Genomic DNA, 13,041 nt, shown 5'->3' on the forward strand with positions numbered 1-13,041 from the left:
GAGCAGCGTGGCCCTGCTTACCTGAGTAGGGGTGTTGGGTCTGGATAGTTGATGCTTAAAATGTAGCAGACCTCATGCCAGCCTATCTAGTACAGTAGTTGTTAAGATAGGCAAGCAAACAATTGTCACTGAAAGTGGAGTCAAGCCTTTAGAGGCAGAAACACTAATTAGAACTAATTGACAAGTGTTATAGCACTCACCAGGGTAGCTCTTTACATAGGAAGATGATAGTTATGTAAATACAGTGATTAATTGTATTTGCTTAGCCATTACTTTTCTTTTTGGCATCAAGCATGACCAGAACTTGGCCATTGATTACAACTTCAAATTTATGGTAGATTTCTCAATGAACATTTCTGTTTCTCAAGCCAGTTTTGCTTTTGTCATTTATATGCATGTGTGTGTTTCTGCGTGTGGGGGGTGTATGTGTTTATCGTATTTCTGTGTGTGTGTGTTTTACTGCAACATCTCTGTTGGATATAGATACAATTTGTAGCCATCTTTAATCTCTGTTGTGGAACTTACAATCCATTGACATATTGAAAAATCATTCTAGGCTGGTAAACATAAATACAGTTATTTGTTCTACTTTTTTATTTTTAAGATTTAAATATTCTGGTAATGATTTGAAAACAAGTCTTCAAGTCTGTCAATCTAGCATCTGCCACAAACACTAATTCTCACAAGAAGAAGGAGTTGTGCTGAGTGCATTATTTAGCTGTAAGTACATTTTGCCATATTAAAAATATTATGTGAAGACTCTAAACATAGAAGTTTCACAAAAGCAAAACCGAAGAAAGCACATTTGACTACTTCTTGTAATGTGAGAAATGGTGAGGGAGTGTGTGAGCATTTGATTAAAGCCAGATACCAGGTGGGAGCTGAGTGGAAGGACAATGGGGGTGAGAAAAGTTTGGAGGTGTGGTTTCAAGCTATGATTCTATCTTGAATTATCTGTGTAACCAAGGGAAGCCATTTGCGCTCTTTTGATCTTAGTTTTCTTGCCTTTAAAATGAGAAAAATGAAACAGATGTTTTGCAAGGTCCCCTTTTCCTTTGAAAAATTAGTCCATTTTAAGTTATTTATTTTGAAATATTTCCAGTGTAAGTTCAATAGGGTGAAGTTTAGCCCATTTTCACAGACAGCGGTAAAGAGCCTCTGGTGATGTTAACGGTGGCTTAGACCTGGTATTGAGTCCTGTCTGGTTCATGAGCCTTGTGTGTGGACTTTACCCATTTCCTAGAGGTGGGAAGTAGAAATTGGAGAGAGGTAAAGGGATAGGATATCCTTGGATTGAGATACTCTACCCAGTTAACCCATTTCAATTATATGGGTATTAGAAACCATCTTCTGATTTAAAAACTTTTATTTAATTAATTAGTTTATTTACAGTTTTAGGGCAAGGAAAAGGATAAAGTTGAGGGAGTTGATGATCCACCTCTATCTAAAATCATACCTCTAAATAGCTGTATCTTAAAAGTATGTTTGTCAGATTTTTGCAAGCAGAGTCATCACAACCTCTTCTACAACTCAATCTCAGAGTAATTCAATGTGAAAAATTAATTTGATTATTGTATCAGTTTCCTAGTGCTGCCGTAATAGATTGTCACAAGCTGGGTAGTTTGGAAAGCAGAATTATACTCTCTCACAGTTTTTTGGGCTAGAAATCTGAAATCAAAGATCAATAGGGGCCCTCTTCCCCCTGAAGTCTCTAGGAAAGAATCTGGTTCATGTCTCTTCTGGTTTATGATGGTAGCTGACAATCCTTGGTGTTTCCTGCAAGGAGCACTTCCATCTCTGTCTCTGTTGTCACTTTGTGTTATTCCTGTATGTCTGTGTCTCTGTCCAAAACTCCCTCTTCTTATAAGTACACGGGTCATTGGGTTTAGGGGCCAACTTACTACAGTGTGACTTTAGTGTAACTAATTACATCTGCAAACACTCTGTTTCCAAATATGGTTACATTCTGAGTTTTTAGGTACACATGAGTTTGGGGGAGACATTATTCAGCTCAGTAAAATTGTCATCTAGAGGAAAATGACAACCCAACAAGTATCTGATGACAAATACGAATATGTTTTTGAAGATTTATTCATTTATTTTAGAGAGAATGAACAAGCAGGGGGAAGGGCAGAGAGAGAGAGAGAGAAGCAGACTGTCTGCTGAGCATAGAGCCTGATGCGGGCCTCGGTCTTATAACCCTGAGATCATGACTTCAGCCAAAATCAAGAGTCCAATGCTTAACCGTCTGAGCCATCCAGGTGCCCCACAAATAAAAATATTTTAATTTAAAAAACAAAAGTACACAAAAATTAGTCACTCACAAGAATCATTAAACATAGGTGTTTGATAGGATTCTCAAATATGACTTAAGTGTAAAAATTACATTAAGTAATTTCATAATAAATTTTAAATGTATGAAATTTTTGCAATGGATCACAAAATTGAGTGCATGCCAAGTATATTCAGTTAAACAACTTTGCCAAAATTATGGTTGAATATGTAAAAGAAGAACAAAAAAGAATGTAAGGTAATTTCTTTCTTTAATTCTAAATTGCTTCCTTTATGGCTTTTTCTTCTTCTTTTACAAGTATTTTCTTCTCAATTACTCCATCAGACATAATCTTACGTATTTCTTATTCTGTTTTCTTGATTTTTGTCTTTTCTTCCCTAGCATATTGATTTTTATAATTCTATTTTAAGCTTTTATATGAAAGTAAAAAGTGGTTTAAAGGTGATTTATTAAACTTGACTATCACCAGTGGAACTTGATCTAATTTAGCTACGATAGTTTTTTTTTTTAGAAGAAGGTACTATGATTCATGTATTGACAAGTTAAAAAAAATCTTCTATTATCACCTTTTCTCTGAATCCCTCACTTCTCTAATGAATTTATAGTGAGATTTTAATTAAAATGTTGGTAATAAAAGTATAAAACATATTGTTTAAATTACACCTGTAAATAATGCATCAAGCTGAAAACACTTACATATTCACTTCACTGGAGAGAAAGATGAGGTCTCAGGGTGGAGGGCAGGGTGTGTTCAGTGAAATAGTGAGCAGTAAAATGACTTGATGGAATTTGTAAATATATTTTAAAGGACTTATTTTTTAAAGAATGAAAGGAAGGGGTGCCTGGGTGTCTCGGTTGGTTAAGCATCTGCCTTTGGTTTGGGTCATGTTCCCAGTGTCCTGGGATGGAGCCAGGTGTTGGGCTCCCTGCTCTCTGGCGTGTCTGCTTCTCCCTCTGCCTCTCACCCTGCTCATGCTTGTGCTGACACACTCTCTCTCTTTTCTGCACTCTGAAATAAATAAATAAAATCTTTAAAAAATATTAAGAATAAAAGGAAGTGAACAGCATAATGCAAGAATCTACATAACCAGGACTGAGAGCCTTTAAACAAGATAATGCCAGTAAGAACTAAATAGGGATAGATTTAAAAGAAGTATGAAGTATAGAACTCATAGTATAGGTTTGACAAAGAAAGGAAGAATTTGAGGGTGATATGTAGGTTTCTGTATTTGTCAGTTTGGTATTGGGTATTGACTTTAACATTACAGGGAATATAAGGATTTTAGAAAAGGATCTTTGACTTTGTAACTTAACATACTCATGGAGCACCAGAGTAGACATCCAAAGTGCAGATTTTGAAGCTCAGGAAAAATATCTTTGATCAAGAGAATTTTAAATTTGATTTTTTCTCTCATTTTTTTCCCCAAAAGAAAATTTTCAATGGTTTATGAATAACAAACTAAACTGAGAATAAATAATAAAAATATAACAAAAAGGAAAATAAAGGTGGGAAAATCAGAGGAAGCCACAAGTGAGATTAGTTAAGCAACTGTCTTACACAGTTGCCTGAAGGGGAGTAGAAATAGTTCTCTAAGCCTTCTAGCAGCAATCATGAGGGAACACCATCAGTGTTAACAGGGCATAGAGTTTTATGTTTGTTAATTGTTGAATCCTTCAAACCTAGAAGAATGTCTGACACATAGTAGTGGTTCAGTATTTGTTGAATAAATGCAAAAAGTGATTTGTAGATTTTTAAATGCTTTTTAGTGATAATAACTATTTGCCCTAAGAAAAAATTACCCAAATGTTTGAGATAGATTATATGTTTTTTTTCCCCCTAAGGACACTGATATTTGACTAATTCAATTATCAAAATGTATTGATATCATTTTCACTTTGGGGAGGGGAGGAGAATCTAGGTTTCCTTGAAATAGTTTTATACACTTAAATATTGGTCTGTTCCTAGATGCTCCAGAACAGGTTTGCTCATGAAGCTCTACTTTATGAATGACCGTGTTCATAAATGTCAAGGAAGGGTTCTTATTCCTAGGTTCACAATAAATGGAAACAAGGGGGAGGGTAATTGGACTTTGTTTTCTCTAGTTTTGAAGATATGCAGTTTAATTCTCCTCATCTAGGCAATGATTGCTTCCATTGCATCATTTTCCTATTTCCTATGAGCATACAGCCAACCAGGGGCTCTGAAAAGTACAGAGGAAGCCAAACTCAGCCAATATTGACTATGAACTAGTGAGACTCAGAGCCCACTTAGACCAATGAAATAAATTATGACCATAAATGTAACTTTGTAGTATCCTAATTTGAGAAGAGAGAAAAGATATTCATGTAATTTGTATTAAGTGCCAAATAACTTTCCAGAAAAATGAGTAAAAGGCAACTAGGGTTTCTGTTGTCAGTAACACAAGATATCTCCATCAGATCTTCTGAATGCCTATGAATCCTAGAACATTACTTTGGCATCTCTTTTTGTATCGCATCATACTTGCAACCCCCTGCTAATACAGAGATAATACCTCTGTACAATATCAAATTTTGGTAAATTGATGTCCTCAGGTAGCAGGTAGCTATACTCCATTGGTTTAGAGGTTTAGCAACACTGCTGGAAAGAATTTCCTCTTTGCTGAACCCAAGTTTTGTATCTATAGGTCCTGAATATCTGCTATGATTCTTTCTTTGTACCTGGCATTATTCAACTTCATGACTTACCCTCTTGTTGGGCATTTGAAAGAACAGAGTAAGGGAGAGAAGCCAACACTGACTACCAAGTGCTTTCTAAGGACTCTTGCTGCAACTTGCCTATGGTCCCTTTCATGTGACCATCTTGTGTAATCATTTATTTGAAAGTGCAGATAAACATGCTGCATTCTTTTGAGCAGTCCAGTTCTTTTCTTGAGCTTTATATCAGTCTCTGTCACTCATTATGGTTTCACTGTCCCTTACTGGGAGGCACAGCTCAGCTTTACAAAAGAGTTTCCAGACATCTACTGTCCATCACAGGGTGAGTGATCATGTGTTTTACAACTGTCTTCAACCAAGAAGGTGTTGTGAAGAAGGTAAAGCCATGATATCAAACTTTAGGAGAATTTTATGTATCTAGAAATCTTGGTCCAAAGTATCATTGTGAATAATACTTCAAAAAATATTTCCAGATGTATTGCTGTGTCTTATCACTTACTTTCTCTGAGTCTTCCCACCCAGTGGTGATTAGAATTTTTGTATTACAGGAAAATTGTACATAATCTCTAAAACAAGGTCTTTGCTAAGGATTTATTGTGTGCTTAGCTTTTCATTTGAAAACACACCAATAAAACCAGACTTTTGAGGTGAGATATAATTTTGTAAATTTCTTTAATAAATCAAATCAAGCCTTGAGAATCCAGACCATAACATGCTGCTACCTTTCAGGAGAATCCTCAAACTGGGAAACTTCCAATATGGCATGGAGGGGGAAGGAAAGGACAAGATTTGTTAGCTTGGGACCGTGTTACTCCTTCCACATGAACATAGCACTCAGTGACTCATATTTTCTTCAGTCAGAGGAAATGGATGCCAGTGCGACTGGTGGGCCATCAGATCTTGGTTAAGAATAAAGAGGTAAACTCATATGGATAATTTTGGTACCACAGTACCAGCACATCACAGTGAGAGAGCCTGATGGAGGCAGTAGCTTCTCAGGTGTCACCTGTACAGGGAGCAGTTAGTTCAGTCACTCTGCAGCCAGGGACTTGGAAAAATCCTGAGGGAACCATGCACTTTGAGAAACCCAGCACAAGGCTACATGCCAATATTGCCCTATAGACCAAGATGCTTTCTCAGATAGAAGCAACAGTAGGGAGCAGGGCTTCGTAAGACTGACCATTTTCTTGGGCTGCTCAGTCAGAACATATAAAGAAACATAGAAACCTATAAAGGTTGTTATAATTACTAGGTTGAATTAAGCTAAGAAACATATAAAGAAACATATACACCTATAAAGATTGTTATAATTACTAGGTTGAATTAAGCTTACCCAATTGGGCTAAATTTTGGTCACTTTGAATTCTATCTTCATTACCCAGAAGGATGAAGAATTTTTAAAGGATTGGGTCAGTCAGAGAAAAATAAAGGCATTTTCTTTCCACATAGGGATGCGAGTATATTTGAGACCCTTTTTAAATTATAGTTACTGTTCAGATAATTAGGAAATGAGGCAAATTTGGGGGACTTTTTATTAACATTATACATAACCAGTGTTGCCTCCTACAGAAAGGCCTTAGAATCATGGAGCAATTAGTGTGGTTGATACTATTCAAATATTCTAACCCATTCATAGTTTCAGAAGGTCTACAGTGAGGGTGGATGTGACTTCTTTTAAAGTAATTTCTTTAGAGTGAAGCAAGAAGGGCCTGGTTTGTCTGTGAGTGTAAATAAGTTAAAAAAATTACAGTTCTTTCACTTTAGTTAAGTACTCAAGCTCAGGGTGCCCAGCTTTTGTCAGGGACACAGAAAGCTCCATCTTTATTTTGATGGACAAAATGAGAGATTAGTTTGAACAGCTGATTTTTATTCCAGTCATTCCACAAACTGTCAGGGTTTGTTTGGGATTTCTTCCTAGTAGGCTGTTTATCACTCTGACTTTCTTTGTTCTTCCTGGCTTTGATCTCAGTGGACCAGATTTTTGTCCTAAGTAACTCTAGGGGAATTCCAGAACAAGAGCAACATTCTGATTTGATGTTTGGAAGCATTGGTTTTGCTTTCTCCATCATTTGTCTTTGCTGCTTCTGTGTGCCTCTTTCATTTTCTGCTTTTACTTTAGTTCATTTTAAGAGTGCAATAAGAGTGCAACGTATCAGAGAAACAAGAAGAAGATGGGTCTTCTACAGAGTCTCTCTTTCTGATTGATTTTTCAAAGAGCTGCAGAATAGCAGTAAATGCCTTGCCCTGCTTCTGCCACATGGGAGTCAGTCCAAAGACAAGTGTTTATTTTCTTGGTGAAAAATAATATCCAAGCCTATTTGTGCAGAGTGGTTACAAGCATTGAATCGCATTAACTGATTATTGTGAGGCCTAACCCTTTCTAGACATTTTTTGTTTGACTGTTATAAAATGTTTTAAAATCATGGCCGATTTTTGGTTCCTTGGTATTGTTTTTAGATTATTCATAGATTTTTGGTTGTTTTTGACATGTATATGTACGGTTTCAGCACATATATGTAAAATTTCCCTTGAGTGTTAGTTATTTCCTTTGGCAGATTCTTCTCCCTTGAGAGAAGTGTCCTTTATATACAAGTGCTAAGGGATCCTGTGAATCTTAATTAGATCTAAGTAACTTGGAATCAGCATTGCCCAGAGGGTCTACAAAAATGGTTTATAAGCCTATATTTAACACATGTACATATATATTTAAGGTCAAATAAAAATTAAACATATATCAAATTTAAGATGGTTTGAGATTGCTTAATTGACACTTTGGCTGGAATTGTAGTAGTCCAGTGCAGTGCAAGGATCAGAATGACAGAAGATGTCTCTCTCTAGATGATTATTAACAAAGATACCATGAAATCATAAATCAACTTTTACTTAATAAATATATTTAGAGTTCAAAAATCTTTGCAGTATGGAGAACAATAAAAAAAGAACAAAACATGAAAAAGGGGTGGGGGAGACCCTGTAATTGAGGGTGGAAAAACTTAGATGAGGTGACGGGTGTCATCTCTCTGGGAAGCCTTTCTACAGTGCCCTGTGCATTCAAGTGGTTTCATTCTTTGTGGAAGGCAATGACACTATTTTGATAATATCATTCCTTGGCTACAATAAGGTTTAACATTTTTTTAAAAATCTGGACTTAAAATGGCCCATACCTAGTGTTAAAGCTGCAGAACAAATCCATGCTGATAAAGAGCCTGAAGAAGCTGATGACGCGTCTCTACAAATATGGCAACTAGTACATCCACAATAAACTGGGTCTATTACCTGCTATACTGTATAAAAATATTTATATAGAGGGGCACCTGGGTGGCTCAGTGGCTTAAAGCCTCTGCCTTCAGCTCAGGTCATGGTCTCAGGGTCCTGGGATCCAGCCCCACATCTGGCTCTCTGCTCAGCGGGGAGCCTGCTTCCCCCTCTCTCTCTGCCTGCCTCTCTGCCTACTTGTGATCTCTCTCTGTTAAATAAATAAATAAAATATTTAAAAAATATGTTTATATAGAGAATTAGTTACCTCCTGTATAAATCTCTGAAACATGTAAATCTGCTCGTCATCATATGCATAAACCTTCATTCTTTATGTGTTACCAGCTCCTTGCATCATTTCTTCCTCTTATGGCCCACTTTAAAGGGAAGGTATTGGAAACCCTTCCACTAGCTCAAGACTTAGAGAATCATCAACTGGAGGCGTTTTCCATAGAGAGTAGAATGGAAAGCAATAATAGGAATAAGTCTTCTCTGGAAGCTGGTCTTCTTATATCGTGAATGTACCCACTTCTTGGTTATGACAGAGACATCTGTCATTTAGGTCTTTGTCCTTGAAGAAATTACCAATTCTTTCCTTGTAGGAGTTTGTCCTCAGAAAATATGTTTAATGCAAACTATTAAATCTATTACATCCTTGCTGAATTTTCACATCAGATTTTAGTAGTCAGTCAACTAAAATGTCAGTGAAAATGTGTAATTTATTATCTTTGTCTCAGCTTACCAGTTAACACAACACAACATATTGATGGCAAAATGTAAAGCTTCACATAAACAAAAACAAAAGGCAAACAGATGGAAGCTCAACACATAGGAGAATAGCTATGGGGTAGAGAAAATGTATTTATTTCTTATAATCATTTAGCCATCTTCATTATGAAATTGTTGGCAATTATATATATTTTGGGCCAAAGTTTTGAAAGAGAAATGAAACAATACAAACTAATTTTCATAAATTAAGAAAATGACACAGACCCTTTGCAAAGTAAAATTTATTAATTTAGTTTCTTGCTACTATAGACAAGGCATGCTGATAGTGTCCAAATTCCTCTCAGGGCATTCGGCAAAGCCACGCGCCAGTAGAATCTAGGAGAGTGGCCTAGTTCTGAGAAGACTAGACCATCTGGGGAGAGCCCTGGCTCATCCCAGGGCTCTCATTTTTAAATTTACCCAAATACATACTTAAACATGTGAAGAGATGGTAGAACTTGACAACTGAACTTCAAAATTTTACTGAGGCAAGAACTAAACTAAAGTAAAATGTGCTTCTTTTACTATAACACAAATGAATAGCAATTCAAAATAGAGCCAATCTAAGAAAATGAATGAGCCTCCAAATATTCCTGAATTCCAAACCTAGAACTTAGGTTTAAAACCATCTTCAGCTATGAAGCTAAGCTAAGATTTAAAAGACTTCCTTAACAGCAGCCTGTTCCTCAGCCTTGAGATTTAATTAGTGTATGTTTCCGACTACCATACACATGGAGGAGGACTTAAAAGAGGATTTTTCAGAAAACCAGTTCATTATTTGGAGACTTTGAAATGTTTATCCACAATTTGTGCCTTAACCAACCCTTTTCTTCCCTGCAAACATACTTTTCTTTTTTCCCTTTGTATTATATGTGTTTTATTTTCTCTTTTACCAAACCATGAGCCCCTTTGAACCAGGGAAATGGTCTACTATGTCAGTTTTATTTCTCTGTCTGTCCTCTCTTTTGAGAATCTAGATCCTGGAATCTTTGTACACATAAACTATTTCATACATAATTGTATGTAAAGGATACTAGTAAATAAAAGTACTGAGATCTAATGCTTTCTGCAATGTATAACTTCGTCTAACTTTTTTCAGGGACTAGCTTATCAAGTTTAGTGAACTGATTCATAACTACTTATGTGTTACAGTAATTTCACAAACTCTATGAAAAGTATCAGCTAACTCCGTAGTACAATATATTTAATACATGTGGAATGCAATCAAGTTTGTAAACTAAAACTTATTCAACTAACAGTAATCATTCATTCACCTAACAGTTGTTGAATTATTAGTAGGTAACACTAATAAGTAGTACTAATAAGTACCACTCTGGATTGCATACTGGGGATACAGTTTAATATCCACAATCCTCAAGAACTTTATTCAGCTCTTGAACTTTATTAAGTGACTTCTACTGTGTATTCAGTACTCTTTAAGATTCATTACTGTCTTTTCCTTCTTTAATTATCATAAGAGTTCATGATCTCTTTTTACAGATAGGGAAACTAATGCTTAGATAAGTTAAGGAAATTGTTTTTCAAAAGCTAAAATCTCAATCAAGATGTCTGATCCCCAAATCTTTTCTTGCAAATATGGCCAAAAAACATATTTTGTGGTCACCAGGAACATTCTAAAAATGAATTCATTTCACGCTGAGATTTGGAGAGAGTTCATTGGAAAAAAACAAGATATTTGAATTCTCTTGAAAAAGAAAATCTGGCAACTGTAGGTCTACACTCCACATGGCAAAAATTGGCTGCAGCTGAGCAGCAGCTATTTGCTTTATACTGGCCATTTTCTCCCCAATCTGATGTAGTTTCCAATGGTTAGCTCTACTTCCTTATGCTATTTGCATTGTTTCATGCAGGCATTTTTGATTAAGACTCCTATATTTTTCTATGCTTTCTAGATGTAATCAATTTTATTAAAAAACATACTGGGACCTAATTAAGGACCTAAATAGATTAAAACTATGGCCTTATTAATGATACAGTTATTAGAGGAAAACTTAAGGTGTAGGACAACAATAATCACTTTATTCCAGAACACCAATATTAGACAGCCTTTCCCAGGTTATATATAAAAAAGACAGGAACATTTAAAAAACAAACACAAAAACAAACAATTTCTATAAATTAACAGCATAGTTGATTAAGAGTCAAAACTATATGGATGGGTCTAGACAGAGCTGAAGAGAAGCTTAGTGATGTGGAAAGTTCATTTGTGGAAAAACCCAAAATGGGGAATAGAGAAATGAATAGATGAAAAATGAGAGATTAAAGAAATATGCAGGATGAATTGAAAAAGTTCACTATACACTCAGTGGAGTTTCAGACAGACAAAAAAATGGAGAGGGGAAGTATTCAAAATAATAAGGTCTGAACAATCAAATCCAAAATTTGTGAAGACATAGTGATGAGTTCAGACATCATTAAACACAATGTCCACATGAAGACACATAGTACTGAAGCTGCATAACATCAATGATAAAGAGAAAATCTTCAATGCAAACAAAAAATACAGATTACTTACAAATGGGTGGAACTTATTCTCAAAAGGTAGTAGATTAACGTCTTCAAAAGGTTTACGGAAAGTGATTTTTTGCATGGATTTCTATGCCCAGCCAAGTTACCATGTAAGAATGATGGCAACCTGAAGATTTTTTTCAGACCTGAAAGATAGGGCATTTATACCCCAGATGCATGCTGAGAGAACTTTAAAAGAATACATTTTAGTAAGAAGAAAATCAACCACAGAGGATGGAATGAAAATAATAAAAGCAACAATGAGAATAAAAGCAACAATATATTTTAAATATATTTAAAAATATATATTATCAATCTTGTCAGAAGATAAATCTTTTTTGGATGGTGGGAGGTTAAAATAGATGAGGGACTTAAATGTCAAATAATGATGTAGAAGCTAGAAAGAGAAGATTGATTTAGATTTTTCCATGTTCTTGATAATGTTTGAAAAATAGGTTAGACATATTGTTAAAGATGGATTTGGAGTAAAAAATGCATGCTAAATATTTAAGGTGGTAATTCAAAACATTGAACAATGAAAATGATCTGGACAACAGCTAATCATGAAGGGACACTGACCAATGAGAAAGGATAATATCTACATGCCACCAGGACTGTATTCTGATGTCTTCTGGCTAAATATCAGTTGGTATTTTATCTTCAAGATATCTTTGAAGATAGCCATTAAAATAATGAAAATGAGTGCCTAATTTCCCAAAATGTAGAAGGAAAAAAGGAATATAGAAATTTTTATCAGTTCTGCAAGATTAGGAAACTGAGGTCTAGACAAATCATGTGACTTTCTCACATCACATAGTAAACCAGATGGGGATAGGAGTAAACTTGGATTTTTAGCAAAGTCTAGTGTTGCTTTACTGTGGTATTTGGCAGTATAGATACAATTTTTTCAAATTGTTATTTTATAACCATCCAGTACATTTATTTTCTTATTTCAGGCATATGTATACTATCGTCATTATTGCTGATTCATATTTTAGTAGTTTTTAAACATCTCCACTTATGCTTTATAGAAGATTAACATGTGCAGTTCTAAATGTTAATGTTCCTTTAAAAAATTACCTGTAATTTAAATTTTAAAAATGTGTATATACTTAAATTTTATTAAATAGAAAAGTATTGCTGATTCTTTTAAAATCATAAGAAAATGGCCATTATTAAAAAAAATGAGAATTTGTTCTGTGTATTTATAAAAGGACTTTATTTCTTTTACTTCAATTTTCCTGAGGGAAAGTTATTTTTTCAAATTATCTCTCTCTTTTCAATATGATTTAATTGGGTAAAAACATGATTTTATTGATTAAATAATTCATAGTTTCCAAAGCAACAAGTTTGAAAGTGTAAAAAAATTCAATTTAGAAATAATTATCATTTTTTTATCTTACATTTATCTTTTGACCCCACATACTCCAGTAGCAAGGTAAGTTAACCTCTTTTTTCAATAGAAAAAGAAATAAGAAAAGTATATGTTTAAGATTCCA

Source organism: Lontra canadensis, unplaced genomic scaffold (genome assembly GCF_010015895.1).
Source record: "Lontra canadensis isolate GAN:19392208 unplaced genomic scaffold, GSC_riverotter_1.0 scaffold4, whole genome shotgun sequence".
Taxonomy (NCBI): domain Eukaryota; kingdom Metazoa; phylum Chordata; class Mammalia; order Carnivora; family Mustelidae; genus Lontra; species Lontra canadensis.